The sequence below is a fragment of the Carica papaya genome, chromosome 9 (assembly GCF_054855325.1).
Source record: "Carica papaya isolate Zhongbai chromosome 9, ASM5485532v1, whole genome shotgun sequence".
Taxonomy (NCBI): domain Eukaryota; kingdom Viridiplantae; phylum Streptophyta; class Magnoliopsida; order Brassicales; family Caricaceae; genus Carica; species Carica papaya.
The window spans coordinates 14,062,217-14,082,065 of record NC_142317.1 but is presented as its reverse complement, the minus strand read 5'-3'; the positions used below and the strand labels follow the sequence as shown (position 1 = coordinate 14,082,065).

The 19,849-nt window shown below is 39.7% G+C and overlaps 1 long non-coding RNA gene and 5 pseudogenes across 1 annotated transcript; all 6 read right to left on the bottom strand.

Annotated features, from left to right (window-relative positions):
- Positions 1-4,880: 4,880 nt before the first annotated feature.
- LOC148240056 (5S ribosomal RNA) lies at positions 4,881-4,998 on the bottom strand (annotated as a pseudogene).
- A 2,679-nt stretch (positions 4,999-7,677) lies between these two features.
- On the bottom strand, positions 7,678-7,796 carry LOC148240055 (5S ribosomal RNA; annotated as a pseudogene).
- A 1,262-nt stretch (positions 7,797-9,058) lies between these two features.
- On the bottom strand, positions 9,059-9,179 carry LOC148240054 (5S ribosomal RNA; annotated as a pseudogene).
- A 339-nt stretch (positions 9,180-9,518) lies between these two features.
- Positions 9,519-9,637, bottom strand: LOC148240053 (5S ribosomal RNA; annotated as a pseudogene).
- A 3,172-nt stretch (positions 9,638-12,809) lies between these two features.
- LOC148240052 (5S ribosomal RNA) lies at positions 12,810-12,928 on the bottom strand (annotated as a pseudogene).
- Positions 12,929-17,872: 4,944 nt separating this feature from the next.
- LOC148240051 (uncharacterized) lies at positions 17,873-18,769 on the bottom strand. The gene is made up of 3 exons (XR_015816556.1): positions 18,283-18,769; positions 18,080-18,135; positions 17,873-17,988 (listed from the first exon to the last, which is right to left on the bottom strand). It is a non-coding gene; the product is annotated as an uncharacterized LOC148240051 (long non-coding RNA).
- Positions 18,770-19,849: the final 1,080 nt, after the last annotated feature.

Below are 19,849 nucleotides of genomic sequence, written 5' to 3'. Positions count from 1 at the left end.
ACCACGGTCCACTAGTACATTCGCAAACGTGAGTCGCGATGCTTGAGCATTTTCCATAATATTTTTCGTGCATTTATTTATAGTCTACCATGTGGTAAGAATGCCATTACGTGAATCTTACAGAGTAGAACAACGAAAAACAAGGTGTGGCAGGCGGTCCGTTCATCTGGGAGTGAGTCGAGCCGCAAGGGCATTTAGCATGATATTAGAGTTAAAAGCAAAGGTGAGGTACGTGCGTGCAGCAAAAAAAATGATGGGAGGGGGAGGGACGGAGAACGGGTATATACATTTGCAGCGCGGAATAGGACGGGTGCGATCATACTAGCACTAATGCACTAGATCCCTCAGAACTCACAGCTAAGCGTGCTTGGACGAGAGTGGCATTAGGATGGGTGGCCTCCTGGGAAGTCCTTGTGTTACATTCGTCTTATTGCGGACGGGGTGTTAAATGTTACACGCGATCAGAGCCACGGTCCGCCAGTTCATTCGTTGGCGTGAGTCGTGGCGCTGGGGCATTTTGCTTAATACTTTTTGTGCATTCATTTATAATCTATCACATGATAAAAATGTCATTACAAGCATCTTAAATAGTAAAAAAATGAAAACAAAGATGCGGTGGGTCGTTCGTTCATCTAGGCATTAGTCGAGGTACCGGGGCATTTCGCTTGATATTAGAACTAGAAGCAAAGATGAGCTACCTGAACACAATGAAAGAAATGATAGAATAGGGGAGGGAAGCAGAAGGGGCACATGCATTTGAAGGATGTGTGTGTAATGTTTAATGCCCCGTTTGTAAAAAGACAGGTGCAACACAAGGACTTCCTAGGTAGTCACCCATCATAGCACTACTCTCGCCCAAACACGCTTAACTATGAAATTTTGATATGATCTGGTGCATTAGTGCTTGTATGATCGTACTCTTACCATTTCGCACTGTAAATGCATGTGCTCTTTCTCCTTCCCTCCCCCCTCCCATCATTTTTTTTGCTGTGCATGCACACCGTGCCTCTGCTTCTAGTTCTAATATCAAGCAAAATGCCCCGACGCCTCGACTCACGCCCAGATGAACGGACCGCCCGCCGTACCTCATTTTTTATTTTTCTACTATGTAAGATATTCGTAATGACACTCTTATTACGTGGAGAACTATAAATGAATACACGAAATATATCAAGCAAAATGCCTCGATGCCGCGATTCACGTCGACAATTAAATCGGCAAAGTGTGGCTCCGATTTTGCATAATGCTTAACACCCCGTTCGCAAAAAGACGGGTGAAATACAAGGACTTCCTAGGAGGTCAAACATCCTAGTACTTCTCTCGCCCAAGCACGCTTAACTGTAGAGTTCTGATGGATCTACTACATTAGTGCTGGTATGATTGCACCCGTACAATTTCATGCTGTAAATGCAAGTGCCCCTTCTCTTTCTCTGCCTCCTCTCGTCATTTCTTTTGTTGTGCTCACACACCGCACCTCTGCTTCTAGTTTCAATGTCAAACGAAATGCTTCAGTGGCTCGACTCATGCCCAGATGAACAGATAGCCCCCCGAAACTTATTTTTTGTTGCTATACTATGTAAGATACTCGTAATGACACTCTTATCTCGTGATGAACTATGAATGAATGCATGAAAAATATTAAGCAAAATAATTCAACACCACGACTCATGCTAGCAGACTGTGGCTCCAATTGCATGTAACGTTTAATGCCCCGTATGCAAAAAGACGGGTGCAACAAGAGGACTTCCCAGGAGGTAACCCATCCTATTACTACTCTCATACAAGCATGCTTCACCGCGGAGTTCTGATGGGATCCAGTGCATTAGTGTTAGCATGATCGCACCAGTCCATTATGTGCTGTAAATACATATACACCTTCCCCTTCCCTCTCCCCTCCCGTCATTTGTTTCGTTGTGCATGAACACCGCACCTCTGTTTCTAGTTCTAATATAGAGAAAAATACTCTGGAGCTTCAACTCACGCCCAAATGAACAAACCGTCCACTGCTTCTCATTTTTTCTTGCTCTACTATGTAAGATGCTCGTAATGATACTCTTATCTGTGGTGGACAATAAATAAATGCACAAAAAATATTAAGCAAAATGTCCCAGCGTCACGACTCACTCCAGGGGACTGTGGGTCCGATCACGCATAACGTTTAACGCCCTATCAATAAAAAGACAAGTGGAACATGAGGACTTCCCAAGAGGTCACCCATCCTAGTACTACTTCTGCCTAAACACACTTAACTATGGAGTTCAATGGGATCCAGTGCATTAGTGAAGGTATGATCACACCCCTTCCATTCCGTGCTGCAAGTACATAGACCCCTTCTCCTTCCCTCCTCCATCCCATCATTTGTTTCATTGTGTGCGCACACCACACCTCTCTTTCTAGTTCTAATATAAAGCGAAATGCTCCAGTGCCTTGACTCACGCCCAGATGAACGCACCGCTTGCCGTATCTCGTTTTTCGTTGTTTTACTATGCAAGATGCTTGTAATGACACTCTTATCACATGGTAGACTATAAATGAATGCACAAAAAATATTAAGCAAAATATCCCGGCCCCGCGACTCACGCTGGCAAACTATGGCCCCTATCGCGCGTAATGTTTAACACCCCATCTACAAAAAGATGGGTGTAACACGAGGACTTCCTAGGAGGTCACCCATCCTAGTACTAATCTCGTCCAAGCACGCTTGACTACACTGTGCATTAGTGTTTGTATGATCGCAACCGTCCCATTTTCCACTACAAATACATATACCTCTTCTCCTTCCCTCCCCCCTCCCATCATTTGTTTCGCTGTACAGGCATACCGCATCTATGTTTCTAGTTCTAATATCAAGCAAAATGCCCTAGTGCCTCGACTCACGCCCAGGAACTGACTGCCTATCGTCTCTCATTTTTTGTTATTCTACTATGTAAGATGCTCGTAATGACACTCTTACTACGTGGTGAACTATAATGAATGCACAAAAAATTTTAAGAAAAATGCCACGGCACTGCGAATCACACTGATAGATTGTGGCTCCGGTCGCGTGTAACATTTGACGCCTTGTCCACACAAAAAAATGGTGCAACACGAGGACTTCTAAGGAGGTCACCCATCCTAGTACTACTCTCGCCCAAGCCATCTTAACTGCAAATTTCTAATGGGATCTGATGTATTAGTGCTTGTATGATTGACCTATCCCATTCAGCGCTACAATTGCATACACCTGTTCTCCTTCCTTCACCCCTCCCATCATTAGTTTCATTGTGCGCACTCACCGTACCTTTACTTCTAGTTCTAATATTAAGCAAAATGCCACGACACCTCGACTCACGTCCAGTTGAACGAACTGCCTATCGTACCTTATTTTTTGTTATTTTACTACGTAAGATGCTCATAATGACACTCTTATTACGTGGTGGACTATAATGAATACATGAAAAATATTAAGAAAAATGTCACAGCACTGCGACCCATACTGGTGGATTGTGGCTCCGATCGCGCATAATGGTTGACGCCCCATCCGTAAAAAGAAGGGTGCAACATGAGAACTTCCTAGGAGGTCACCTATCCTAGTAGTACTCTCGCCCAAGTGGTATAATCGAACCAGTCCTATTTTCTGCTGCAAATGCATATATCCATTCTCTGTCCTTCCCCCTCTCAAAATTTGTTTCGTTGTACACGCACACTGTACCTCTGCATCTAGTTCTAATATCAAGCGAAATGCCCTGATGACTCGACTCATGCCCAGAAGAACGGACCGCCCGCCGCACCTCATTTTTTTTTGTTCTACTATGTAAGATGTTCGTAATGACACGTTTATCATGTGCTAGACTATAAGTGAATTCATAAAAAATATTAAGTAAAATGTCCCGGCACCACGACTCACGCTGACGAACTGTGGCTCCGGTCGCGCGAACGTTTATCACCCTGTCCGTAAAAAAATGGGAGCGACACAAAGACTTCCCAAGAGGTCACCCATCCTAGTACTACTCTCGCCCAAATACGCTTCACGGTGAAGTTCTGATGCGATCCAGTGTATTAATGCTAGTACGATCATACCAGTCTCATTTTGCACTGCCAATACATATAACCCTTCTCCTTCCCTCCCCCCTCCCATCATTTGTTTTGTTGTGCGCAGATACTGCACCTCTACTTCTAGTTTTAATATCAAACTAAATGCCCCGGCACCTCAACTCACGCCTAGATGAATGGACTGCCTGCTGCACCTCTGTTTTCGTTGTTCTACTATGTAGGATACTTGTAATGATACTCTTATCACGTGGTGCACTCTAAATAAATGCATGACAAATATTAAACAAAATGTCTCAGCACTGCGACTCACGTTTGCGAATGAACCGACAAATTGTAGCTCTTGTTCTGCATAATGTTTAACGCTCCATCTGCAAAAAGAAGGCTGCAACACGAGGACTTCCCAGGAGGTCACCCATCCTAGTACTACTCTCCCACAAACATGCTTAACTAGAGAGTTCTAATTGGATATGGTGCATTAGTGCTGGTATGATCGCACCTGTCCCATTTTGTATTGCATATACATATACCCCTTCACCTTCCCATCCCCCTCCCATAATTTTTTTGGTTATGCGCGCATACTGCACTTATGCTTCTAGTTTTAATATCAAGCGAAATTCTCCCGTGTCTCGACTCACGCCCAGATGAACGGGCTACCCGCCGCACCTCTGTTTTTAATTTTCTACTATCTAAGATACTCGTAATGACACTCATATCACGTGGTGGACTATAAATGAATACACAAAAAATATAAAGCAAAATGTCTCGGTGCCACGACCCACATTTGTGAATGAACCGGCGAACCATGACTCCAGTTGCGTGCAACGTTTAACGCCCCATGCACAAACAAAAGGGTGTAACACGAGGACTTCCCAAGATGTCACCATCCTTGTACTACTCTCGTCCAAGCATGCTTAACTGGAGAGTTCTGATGGGATCTGGTGCATTAGTGCTAGTATGATTGCACCTGTTCTATTCCGTGCTACATATACATATACTCTTCTCTTTCCCTCCCCCTCCCATCATTTATTTCGTTGTGCGCGCACACCACATGTTTGCTTCTAGTTCTAAGATCAAGTGAAATGTCTTGGCACCTCGATTCACACCCAAATGAACAGACCACCCGCCGTACCTCTAATTTTGTTGTTCTACTATGTAAGATAATCGTAATGACACTCTTATCACGTGGTGGACTATAAATTATTACACAAAAAATATTAAGCAAAATGTCCCTGCGTCGCGACACACTTTTGCGAATGAACCGGCGAACTGCAGGTTTGGTCGTACGTAATGTTTAATGTCCTGTCTGCAAAAAGACGGTGCAACACGAAGACTTCCCAAGAGGTCACCCATCCTAATACTACTCTCACTCAAGCACGTTTAATTGCAAAGTTCTTATAGGATCTAGTGAATTAGTGCTTATATGATTGCACCCTAACCATTTTGTGCTCAAATGCATATACCCCTACTCATTCCCTACCCCCTCCCATCATTTGTTTCGCTGTGTGTGCACATTGCATCTCTGCTTCTAGTTCTAATATGAAGCAAAATGCTCTGACACCTCGACTCATGCCCAAATGAATGGATCACCCGTCGCACCTCATTTTTTGTTGTTCTACTATGTAACATGCTCGTAATGACACTCTTATCAGATGGTGGATTATAAATGAATTCACAAAAAATATTAAGCAAAATATCTCGACGCCGTGACTCATGCCAGCAAACTGTGGCTCCGTTCTCGCGTAACGTTTAATGCCCTGTCTATAAAAAGACAAATGCAACACGAGGACTTCCGAGGAGGTTACCCATCCTAAAACTACTCTCATCCAAGCACGCTTAGCTGCGGAGTTCTGATAGGATCTGGTGCAATAGTGTTGGTATGATCACACCCGTCCCATTCTGTGCTACAAATGCATGTGCCCCTTCACCTCCCCTCCCCCTCCCATCATTTGTTTCACTGTGCGTGCACACCTCACCTCTGCTTCTAGTACTAATATCAAGTGAAATGACTCGATGCCTCGACTCACGCCCAAATGAATGGACAGCCCATCATACCTCAATTTTCATTGTTCTACTAATTAAGATGTTCATAATGACACTCTTATAACATGGTGGACTATTAACAAATGCACGAAAAATATTAAGCAAAATGCCTTGGCGCCACGACTTGCACGGGCGAATGAAGCGGCGGAGCATGACTCCAGTCGCGCGTAACATTTAACGCCCTATCTGAAAAACAAAGGCTGCAATATGAGAACTTCCCAGAAGGTCACCCATTCTAGTACTACTTTCACTCAAACATGCTTAACTGCAGATTTTTGATGGGATTTAGTGCATTAATGCTAGTATGATCACACCCGTCCTTTTTCACACTACATATACATATAGCATTTCTCCTTCCCTCCCTCCTCTCATTATTTGTTTTGTTGTACGCGCACACCGCACCTCTACTTCTAGTTAAATTATAAACAGAAATGCCCTGATGCCTTGACTCATACCAAGCTGAATGGACGACCTGTCACACCTTTGTTTTTGTTGTTCTATTATGTAAGTGGCTCGTAATGACACTCTTATCACTTTGTGGACTATAAATGAATGCATGAAAAGAATAAAGCAAAATACCCCAGTGCCACAACTCACGTTTACGATTGAATTGGTGGATAGTGGGTTCGGTCGTGCGTAACATTTAACGCTCCATCTGTAAAAAAATGGGTATAACACAAGGACTTTCCAAGAGGTCACACATCCTAGTACCACTTTCGCTCAAGCACGCTCTACTGCAGAGTTCTGATGGGATCCAGTACATTAGTGCTGGTATGATCGCACCTGTTCCATTAGGTGCTACAAATATATATACCCCTTTTCCTTTCCTCTTCCCTCCCATCATTTATTTTGTTGTGCGCGCACACCACACATCTACTTCTAGTTCTAATATCAAGCAAAATGTCTGGTGCCTCGACTCACACCAAGATGAACGGATTGTCCGCCGTGCCTCTGTTTTCATTGTTCTACTATGTAAGATGATCGTAATGAAACTCTTATCACGTGATGGATTATAAATGAATACACAAAAAATATTAAGCAAAATGCCCCAGTATCGTGAATCACATTTGCGAATGAACCGACAAACCGGGGGCTCCGGTCGTGCATTACATTTAATGCCCCATCACTAAAAAGACGAGTGTGATACGAGGACTTCCCAAGAGGCCACCCATCTTAGTATTATTCTCGCCCAAGTATGCTTAACTGTGGAAGTTCTGATGGAATCCAGTGCATTACTATTGATATGATCGCACCCTTATAATTTTACGCTAAAATGCATGTACCCCTACTCCTTCTCTCCCCCCACCCATCATTTGTTTCGATATGAGTGCGCATTGCACCTCTTCTTCTAGTTCTAGTATCAAGCGAAATGTCACAGCACCTCGACTCACTCCCAGATGAATGGACCACCTGCCGCACCTCTGTTTTCATTGTTTTACTATGTAAGATGCTCATAATGACACTCTTATTACATGGTGAACTATAAATAAATGCACAAAAAATATTAAGCAAAATGCCCCGGTGCTACGACTCACGTTTGCAAATGAACTGGTAAATCGTAGCTCCGGTCGCGTGTAACATTTAATGCTCCTGTCTGTAAAAAGACAGGTGCAACACGAAAACTTCCCAGGAGGTCACCAATCTTAGGACTACTCTCGCCCAAGCACACTTAAATGCTGAGTTCTAATGGGATCTGATGCATTAGTGCTGGTATGATCGCACTCTTTCCATTTTGAGCTGCAAAAACATACACCCCTTCTCTTTCCCTCCCCCCTCCCATTATTTGTTTTGCTATGCGCACACACCACCTCTCTTTTTCTAGTTCTAATATCAAGAGAAATGTCTCGGCGGCTCCACTCATGCCCAGATGAATGGACAGCCTGCTACACCACTTTTTTTGTTATTCTACTATATAAGATACTCCTAATGACACTCTTATCACGTGGTGGACAATAAATGAATCCATGAAAAATATTAAGCAAAATGCTCTGCCACCGCGACTTACGTCAGCAGACTATGACTCCGGTGGCGTGTAACTTTTAATGCCCCGTCTATAAAAGGACGGGTGCAACATGAGGAATACTAGGGGGTCACCCATCCTTGCACTATTCTCGCCCAAACACACTTGACTGCAGAGTTCTAATGAGATCTAGTTCATTAGCGCTGGTGTGATCGTACCAGTCCTATTTCGTGCAGCAAATACATATACCCCTTCTGCTTCCCTCCTCCCTCCATCAACTATTTCGTTGTGCGTGTACACCGCACCTCTACTTCTAGTTCTAATGCTAAGCAAAAAGCTCTGGCGCCTCGACTCAAGCCTAGATGAACAGACTGCCCGCTACACCTCTGTTTTTGTTGTTCTACTATGTAAGATGCTCGTAATGACATTATTATCATGTAGAGGATTATAAACGAATGCACAAAAAATATTAAGCAAAAAGCTCCGGTGCTACCACTCATGTTTGCGAATGAACCAGCGAACTGTGGCTCCGGTCGCGCATAAAATTTAATGCCCCGTCTGTAAAAAAATGAATGCAACACGAAAACTTCCAAGGAGGTCACCAATCCTAGGACTACTCTCGCCCAAACATGTTTAACTACTGAGTTCTGATGAGTTCCGATGTATTAGTGCTGGTATGATCTCGCCCTTTCCATCTTGCACTGCAAATACATATACCCCTTCTCATTTCCTACCCCCTCCCATCATTTGTTTTGTTGTGCGTGCACACCGCCTTTCTGTTTCTAATTCTAATATCAAGTAAAATGCATCAACGGCTCGAAAGACACCAATATGAACGGACTACCTGCGGCACCTTATTTTTCGTATTTCTACTATGTAAGATGATTGTAATGACACTCTTATCACATGGTGGACTATAAATAAATACCTGAAAAATATTAACCAAAATACTCCGACGCCGCGACTCATGCTAGCGGACTGTGACTCCAGTCATGTGTAATGTCTAATGTCCCGTCCGTAAAAAGATGGATGCAACAAGAGGACTTCTCAGGAGGTCACCCCCATTATAGTACTACTCTTGCCCAAGCATGCTTTACTACAGAGTTCTAATGGGATCCAGTGTATTAGTGCTAGTATGATCGCACACATCCCATTTTTGCACTGCAAGTACATGTACTCCTTCTCCTTCCCTCTCCCCTCCCTTCATTTGTTTCGTTGTGTGCGCATACCGCACCTAAACTTCTGGTTCTAATATTAAGTGAAATGCCCCAGCGCCTTGACTAACGCCCAAATGAACAGACTGCCTACCGCACCTCATTTTTCATTGTTCTACTATGTAAAACACTCATAATGATACTCTTATCATGTGGTAGACTATAAATGAATTCACAAAAAATATTAAGCAAAATGTCTCGGCATCGCGACTCATGCTGATGGACTATGGCTTTGTTCGCACATAACATTTATTGCCCTGTCCGTAAAAAGGCAGGTGCAACACGAGGATTTCCTAGGAGGTCACCCTTCCTAGTGCTACTCTCATCCAAGCATGCTTAACTACGAAGTACTGATGGGTTCCAATGCGTTAGTGCTGGTATGATCGCACCCGTTCTATTTTATGTTGTAAATACATATACATACCCCTTCTCCTTCCCTCCCTCCTCCCATCATTTGTTTCGTTGTGCGTATACACTGCACCTCTCCTTCTAGTTTTAATATTAAAGAAAAATGCCTTAGTGCTTCGACTCACGCCCAGATGAACGGACCGTCCGCTGCGCCTCTGTTTTTATTGTTCTACTATGTAAGATGCTCGTAGTGACACTCTTATCATGTGGTGGAGTATAAATGAATGCACGAAAAAGATAAAACAAAATTCTCTGATGCCGCGACTCACGTTTGTGATTGAATCGGCGAATCGTGGCTCCGGTCGCGCGTAACATTTAATGCTCCATCCGCAAAAAGAAAGGTGCAACATGAGGACTTCTCAAGCATGCTTTACTGCAAAGTATTGATGGGATCTAATGCATTAGTGCTAGTTTGATCGCACCCGTACCATTGGGTGTTATGCCCCTTCTCCTTCCCTCCCCCCTCCCATAATTTATTTCACTGTGCACACACACCTCACCTCTACTTCTAGTTCTAATATTAAGTAAAAATTTTCGGCACCTCGATTCACGCCCAGATGAAAGGACCGCCCGCCGCACCTCCATTTTCGTTGTTTTATTATGTAAGATGCTCATAGTAACACTCTTATCACTTGGTGGACTATAAATGAATGCACGAAACAAATTAAGCAATCTGGCACTGTGACTCACACCGGTGAATGAACCGGCAGAACGTGACTTTGGTCACATGCAACATTTAATGCCTCATCCACAAAAAGATGGGTGCAACATGAGGACTCTCAAGAGGACACCCATCCTATTACTACTCTCGCCCAAACACACTTAACTACGAAGTTCTGATGGGAAACGATGATTAGTGCTGGTATGATCGCACCCATACAATTTCGCACTATAAATACATATATCCCTTCTCCTTCCCTCCCCCTCCCATCATTTATTTCGGTGTACGCGCACACCGCACCTTTGCTTCTAGTTCTAATATCAAGTAAAATGTCCCGGTGTCTCGACTCAGGCCCAGATGAACAGACCGTCCATCGCACCTCTTTTTTCATTATTATACTATGTAAGATGCTCGTAATGACACTCTTATCATGTGGTAGATTATAAATGAATACACGAAAAATATTAAATGCTCTGGCACCGCGACTCACGCTGGCGAATGAACTTACATACCCTAACTCCGATCATGCGAAACGTTTAATGCCTTGTCCATAAAAAGACGGGTGCAACATAAGGACTTTGCAGGAGGTCGCTCATCTTAGTACTACTCTCGTCCAAGAACGCTTAAAGTTTAATGCCCCATTCGCAAAAAGACAGATGCAACATGAGAATTTCTGAAGAGGTCAGCCATCATAGTATTACTCTCTCCCAAGCATGCTTAACTGCGGAGTTTTGATGGGATCTGATGCATTAGTACTGGAATGATAACACTCGTCCAATTTCGCGTTGCATATACATATAACCCTTATCCTTCCCTCGTCCCTTCCATAATTTGTTTCGTTGTGCATGCATATTGCACCTCTGCTTCTAGTTCTAATATCAAGCGAAATGCCCGGGTGCCTCAACTCATGCCAAGATGAATGGACCGCACACCGCACCTCTCTATCCGTTGTTCTACTATGTAAGATGCTCGTAATGACACTCTTATCACGTTGTGGACTATAAATATATGCACGAAAAAGATAAAGCAAAATGCTCCGGCGCCATGACTCACATTTGTGAATGAACTAGCAGGTCGTGGCTCCGGTTGCGCGTAACATATAACACTCTGTACGCAAAAAGACAGATGCAACACAAGGACTTCCTAAGAGATCACCCATCTTAGTACTACTCTTGCCCAAGTTCACTTACCTGTGGAGTTCTGATGTGATCCGGTGCATTAGGTATGATAGCACCAATCCCACTTTGTACTACAAATACATATACCCTTTCTTTTGCCCTCCCCCTCCTATCATTTGTTTTGTTGTGCACACACACCGAACCTCTGAGATTAGTTCTAATATAGAGAAAAATGCCCCGGTGCCTCGACTCACACCCATATGAACGAACCGCCAGCTGCACCTCTGTTTTGTTATTCTACTATGTAAGATACTCGTAATGACATTCTTTTCTCGTGATGGACTATAAATTAATTCATGAAAATTATTAAACAAAATACCCCTGCGCTGCGACTCACACTGGTGAATGAACCGATGGACCGTGTCTCTGTTCGCGCGTAACGTTTAACACCCCATCTGCAAAAAGACGAGTGCAATAGGAGGACTTCTGAGAAGTTCACCCATCCTTGAACTACTCTCGCCCAAGCACGCTTGTATGATTGCACCTATCCCATTCTGTGCTGTATATACATATACCCCTTTTCCTTCCCTCCTCCATCCCCCTCCCATAATTTGTTTCACTATGCGCGCACATCGCACATCGCACCTCTTATTCTACTTCTAATATCAAGCGAAATGACCCGACACCTCGAGTCACACCCAGATGAACGGACTGCCCACCACACCTTTGTTTTCGTTGTTCTACTAATTAAGATGCTTGTAATGACACTCTTATCACGTGGTGGGCTATAAAAGAATACACACAAAATATTAAACAAAATGCCCCGGCACCACGACTCATGCGGGAGAATAAACCAGCGGACCGTGGCGCCGGTCACGCATAACATTTAACACCCAATCCGCAAAAAGACAATACAACATGAAAATTTCCAAGTAGGTCACCCATCTAAGTACTACTCTCGTCCAAGCACGCTTGACTATGGAGTTATGATTGGATCTAGTGCATTAGTGTTGGTATAATCGCAACCTTACCATTTCGCGCTCAAATGCATGTACCCCTAATCATTACGTCCCCCCTCCCATCATTTGTTTTATTATGCGTGCACACTGCACGTCAGCGTCTAGATCTTATATTAAGCGAAATGCTCTGGTGGCCCAACTCATAACCAGATGAACGGATCGCTTGTCGTACCTCTTTTTTCATTTTTATACTATATAAAATGCTCGAAATGATACTCTCATCACATGGTGGACTATAAATGTATGCATGAAAAAGATAAAGCAAAATGCTCCGGCACTGCGACTCACATTTGCGAATGAACTGGCGGACTATGGCTCCAGTCGCACATAATGTTTAATGCCCTGTATGCAAAAATACGGGTACAACACGAGGACTTCCTAGGAGATCACCGATCCTAGTACTATTCTCACCCAAGCACGCTTAACTATGGAGTTCTGATGAGATCCAGTGAATTTATACCAGTATGATCGCACCCATTCCTTTTCGCACTGCAAATACATATACTCCTTTTTCATCCCTTCCCCTCCTGTCATTTATTTTACTGTGCATACACACTGCACCTTTTCTTCTAGTTTTAATATTAAGCAAAATGCCCCGACGCATTGACTCATGCCCAGATGAATGGACCGCTTGCTGCAACTCTAAATTCATTGTTGTACTATGTAAGATGCTTATAATGACATTCTTATATCGTGATGGACTATAAATAAATTCACAAAAAATATTAAAACAAATACCCATGCACCACGACTCACACCGGTGGACTATGGCCCTAGTCGCGCGTAATGTTTAACGCCTTGTTTATAAAAAGACAAGTCCAAAATGAGGACTTTCCAAGAGGTCACACCCATACTAGTACTACTCTTACCCAAACACGCTTAACTGTGGGGTTCTGATGGGATCCGCTGCATTAGTGTTGGTATGATCACACCTGTTCTATTCTATACTGCAAATACATATACCCCTTCTCTTTCCCTCCCCCTCTCATCATTTATTTCATTGTGCATGAACACCACACCTCTACTTCTTATTCTAATGTCAAGCAAAATGCCCCAACGACTCAACTTACACCCAGATGAACGAATCACTCACCGAACCTCGTTTTCATTACTCTACTATGTAAAATAATCGTAATTACACTCTTATCACGTGGTGGACTATAAATGAATGCACAAAAAATATTAAGCAAAATACCCCAGTGTCGTTACTCACGCTGGCAGACTGTGGCTCTGGTCGCGCACACTGTATCTTTGCTTCTAGTTCTAAATAGAGCAAAATGCCTCGGTGCCTCAACTCACACCCATATGAATGGACCACCCGCTGCACCTCTATTTTTTTTTGTTCTACTATATAAGATATTCGTAATGACATTTTTATCTCCTGATGGACTATAAATAAATTCATAAAAAATATTAAACAAAATGCCCCTGCACCGCGACTCATGCTAGTGGATTGTGGCCCCAGTCGCGCGTAATGTTTAACGCTTTGTCTGCTAAAAGACGGGTGCAACACGAGAACTTTCCAGGAAGTCATACCCATGCTAGTACTACTCTCGCTCCTCACTTCCATTCTTTCATATTTCAAAGGTTTAGATAGAGAGAGAGAGAGAGAGATAGTAGTCTAGTGAGTGAAAAAGAGAAAGAAAGGAGAACGGTGAATGAGAAAATATCAAGGTTTTAGTAAGGAATCTACTATTTCTTTCAACATCTTAAGGAGTATTTTTAGATAAACTAATTTAATATGATTGTTAATTTGCCTGTTTTGTATGCCTTTGTGTTTAGATGAGTCGAATTGTTCTTATTTTCAAGCATGCTATGTGAATTGTCGACACTTGATGAATTTGCATGTAATAAATATAATATATAATTGGTAACAGTAAAAGTATAAAAGAAAAGAAAAAGAGAAAAGTTGAATGAAGTCTATACGGTTCGAAATGTATCTGTATTAACATACATATTGCATCAAGTGTCTCATTAGGCTTTTTATCTCTGAAGGGTATCTGTTCCCCTTACCCTTTGGGGTATCTATTTTTTTCACCCTTATTTGGTCTGAAAAGATGTGAGAGGGCCACTCCCCATGGATGATGGCGTACCCTCTTACGAGAGTAGTATTGCACTATCTGTAGGGGTCACTCGTGGCTAAGTAATGTTGTGACTATAGATATCTGTTAGGGTCACTATGGCTTGTATGTCTTGGTCATAGATCGTACCATGGTTTGGCCAGCCGAAAATGGGCCTGAGCAAATTGTCATATCTGTATCTGATCTGGTCATTCCAGTTGGGTAGTTGAAAATCTGTATCTACACTCAGTTATGGAAGTTGTAATGACTTCGCAAAGTATGACACAAAAATTTGAGCATTTCACTATTTATTTAATTTTCTCTATTATCTGGCATGATGTATGTTTGATTTTTTGTGTTAACATATTATTTTCTTAATAAATAAATAGTTTTTCATAATGTGAGATAGGTAAACGAGGAAGTTAAATGGTAAGGTAAAATAATTAACTTTTGAAATCTTACGATGTTAATTTAATACTGTTTTCCTTACTGAGCATATGAAACTCACTCTTTCCATGCCCCCCCCCTTCCCCAGATGAGGAAGAAAGTGAGGAACTGTAGGCAGATCTACCCTTGGAAGTCTATGAGGATCCTGTGGATCCACAAGTCTGAGTGCATGACTGTTCCCACACTCTAATGAGTCTAGTAGCATAGTGAAAGAAGTGGCCCTTCTGGCCTCAGTTTATGTATGTATTTGGAACTCGTATATATTTATAAGGGATTTATAATGATTTTGGTCTACTGCATAAATTTTATCACGCACTCATTATTTTAAATCTGTATCTGACACCCAGTTGCCTTAATTAGCACTTAGGATGTCACATAAGCTATGTTTAATAACCTATAATAATTATATACTTTCATACTAGCTACTCCTGTAATATCATAACAATTTGGTCTAAATCTATTTGATCCAAATCTAGTATGATATTAAAACCAATTAAGTATTATATGCGCTGCATATCTTTTATCAATATTATTTTATTTATACATTGTCACCTCATATACATTCCTTACGTAGTGATCATCTTAGGTAAGAATCTAACAGTAATGCCAATAACATTGATTTGATTATTACAGCTGCAACAGATGAAGAGGCAGCAACAAAAAAGGCAACAACAAAATAAAGAATATGTTTGTAATAAGTTTTGACAAGAACAAGATACAGAAAACAATAGTGACAATCAGAGACATAGTAATATTAGAGAATTCGAATTTGCCAATGATGCAATCTAATGAGAAAGTCATTTTCACTTCTGCAACTAAAGATTTCGTGTCGCTAGTGAACCTAGTAGACGGAGCTAATGAGTCTACAACTGATGCTGCTAAGTCTGATCAAAAAATGGAGGACAAGATGTTAGAGCCCATTAAAAAGCCATTATTGCTGAACATATTTTATCATAATGGAAGCCCACCATCATGTTCCAACCAATATAGAGAGGAGACTGCATTAACTCTCAATTCATTGGTTGTTATGATATTCATATATATTAGAAGCCCTTTCTTACTGCATTTATGGTCTAGATGGTACTGTTATAACACGTGAGATAAAACTCACAAAATAAGATTTAAATTTAAGGTATAAAGGAGTTACCACTAATTTTATCTAGGCGGGATTAGACATCTACAAGATAAGAAGGTTTGAGGTAATGACTTTGTAGCATAGACAAATTAATTCAAACTAACAAAATTTTATACCTCAAAAAATAATGGCAAACATTGAGATGATATTACCCTATGCAAAAAAGTGGAAAAATTTATTTGTTTCTTAAAAAAACTAAAGAGTGAACATTTTTTTTTAATTTTCCCATAATTAGTTTTCAAAAATAACTAAAAATACTAATTTTTGTATTTTCGATAACAAACAATCTTTTAAATTTTGATATCCCGATTAATAATTTAGAATACTATAAACATATAATATAACGACCCGAACACTCATATGGAGTCCTAATTGCATGCACACTATAAAGTGATGAAAGAACCTAAAAACATAACTTCGCGCAGCAATTTAAAATAGAAATTACATCCCTTGTCTATTCAAATTAAATATTTAGTATCCATGAGGCTAGTCTAACATCCAAAATAAATACTTGCAACAAACAAATAAAAAATCTTAAGTCTTACTAAAGCAAAATAAATAGATCTACTAGGATTCTCTTTCACTGCTCAGGAGCAAAATCTTGGTATTTTGATCTAAAAAAATGAATAATAAATCGTCACCGCTAATGAGCTCAGTACGTGGGTAAGCACCATCAAATAATAGAGTAATCCCATCTAAGTTTGTATAAAAATAGAAAACATCTTATGGGAGAAATTTTCAAATAATTTTAATTTTTCTTAAAAATACATGATGTTGAAATTTTAGTTATCAGTTAGATCTACTTTGTCATCTTATTTATAAATTCATTGCCAAATATTTTGAATTTCTCCCCTAACGAAACAATCACAATTTCAATTCACTTTTCCCTACCCCTATGGTTTCAACACACTATAATTTCTCACTAATTCGTTGTTTACATTATTCATATATTGCGTTCCATTCTTCACTCATTATGACACAACATGTCACTACATCATATTGTAGTTATTCTTATCATTCGCCCTTTAAGGGCATAAACTCTTCACTAAGCATTACATTTCAATTATGTTCTATAACATATTCTTTATACTTAGTTCTAGGTTCACTTTTATTCATTTTTCATTTTATTAACAAATAGTTTCATCGCACAATTATGTTTTCACCGGTATCAATGACGACATTAACGATCTCCTCTACCATATGGATATATTGCATCACTTATCACTTTCACTTTCCCAATGAACCCGAACACAGACCGGTTATATATTGGGTATCAATTATCACTTTCATCATACACCCAAACACGGAACAACTATTTATTGGACTTCTCAGCCATGTCTAGCTAAGGTTAAATCCATAAGTAGGGTTCACCACACTTCACTTGCCAACCTAGGTACCCACACACACTCCCCTCCTTGATACTGGTTAAATAAATTTTTTAAGTCCTTTAGAATTCTCTCCTACTTCTGTCTATTAAAGCATTTACTTTATGGTCAAATTAATCTAAAGTTTTACCACTAACCTTGTTATCTTGCCTTACTATTTTTTCTTTATTTTTCGTATTTCTTATTTAATTTAAATTTGCTATGTTACTCAAATGACTAACTAGATTCACTAACCCTATTTAAGTTATGTACATCATACTTAATTTTTTTAATTATCATTATTTACGCATAACTTTAAATAATTCTTAAAATATTTTCTTCTTAAGCACCTCTAATTTTAACATTCTTTCCTAATTTAAATTTAAAACATAACAAGATAGTAAAATAAAGCCAAATAAACATAGCAAAACATTAAAAGAATGCATAATAAAATATATAAAAACATAAAGAATAATTTTAATAAAACATTAAAAGGATTCATAATTTCAAGTGGATGGTCCCTCAGCATCCTGCACCAATTTGTTAATTAAGATATTTAGACACCGTTTTTTAATCTCTTAAATGGAGTCAATCTATATTTAAAGGTATAAACACACATACTTAATTTCTCTTCGCATATCTACTTCGAAGAAGAGTCTCTAAATGCCAAATTCAACCTGTTAAAGTGAATTTCATTTTGGTTCAATGATGAACTTGGTGTTAATTTTAAATTATCTACTCGAATTATCAAATAAATTAATTCCACAGGATTTATTTAAACCATACAGAATTATTATTCAAGGTTTTAGGATTTCAGAACTCACTGTAAGTAACCACCAGAAAATCGCATCACTGCATGCCTCCACACGTTGTCGCTGGAGGGTACACGCGATGCTGCTACCTGACCGGTAACCATCATAGAATCGGCGCACATGACTAGATTTGTTCATCTCGCTCCCGCGCATAGATCCCTATAGTTGAATCTTCACAAGTTGATGCCATGCACGTAGATCAACATTTTCTCTCCAGGTAGGACCGCCACACACAGGTCCTTCTTCTTCAAGCATATAAACTAGTCAGAGCTCTTCCTTTTTGGCTCATATGCTGACGGGAAAAGTTGCCTTACCCTTCGTCCACTACTGTTGCAACCTGCCTCACACAAAGTAGATCTGTTGTGGCCTCCTTCTCTCTCTTTCTCTGTGCACATATTTCTTCTTCTCTTTTATTTTCCTATCGCACAACTCTCCCTTTCCCTTTAACTCTTTCTGTTTTTATAAACAGGAAAAGGAGAGTCCTGTACGCCTCTTCTTACAAAAATCAGATTCACCATGGCCTCCTTCTATCTCTCTATCTCTCTTTCTCTCTCTCTCCCTTCAACTCCTTCTTTTTTATGAATAGGAAAGGGAGAGTCTTACATGCCACTAGCGGTGTGTACATCTCTAGTTCTCTTTTTTCTTTTTTGTTTTTGTTCCTTTTTATTTTTATTTATTTTTGTTTCTTTTTATTTTTCTTTTTTTTCATTTCCTTTTTTCTCTTTAGGTCATTACATATAATTTAAATATCTATAAAGTAACCTCTTTATTCAACAATAAATTTTAAATAAAAAATTAAACCTTAACATTAAAAGTGAAATTTTGTGCAAAAGGAAAACCCCAAATGAACTTCTTTTACCTATATAAATGAAAATGGTCCATGTACATAAGTAAAATTAAAACTAGTTTATAACATACTAAAAGGAGATATTTCTATCAATAATTTATGATCTAAAAATTAAAGACGACATAAACAATCTAAATGCAAAATAAGATATGTAATAGAATATCAAGTTTTAATAGAAAGTCTACAAAAGCTATTAATTGAAGCACATATATTCAGGAGTATAGAAAATTATATTTGAACATGTGGTGGATGAAAATTTCTAAATAAGTTTTTGAAAATTAAGAAGAATTATTACAATTCTTTTTATGAAGGTAAATGCTAATGTCATTACATATCTTAAATCTTTTAAAAAATTTAGAATTTTCTAGATAAAAATTACTTTGTTTTTAACTAAATGAAAATTAGTTGTTTTATTTATACTGGATGTAATAAATGAAATAGAAAGATAAGCAAAAGGATTTAAGTGAGCCAACAACGATAAAAAATAATTTTACGCTTTAAAATAATAAATTAAAGAACTTAAATAAATATTAAAGCCATAGCATAAAATTAGAATTTCAAAGAATTCAAAACATATAAAAAAAGTAAAAACTTGATTAATCCATTTAAAAAAGCTTAATTAAAACCCTAATTTTCTATATCAAAGAATGAACAATTACATCAAAATTTAATGTCAAGGACATATTTTATTGATGCTGCAAATTTAAATGATAACCAAATAAGTATATGGAT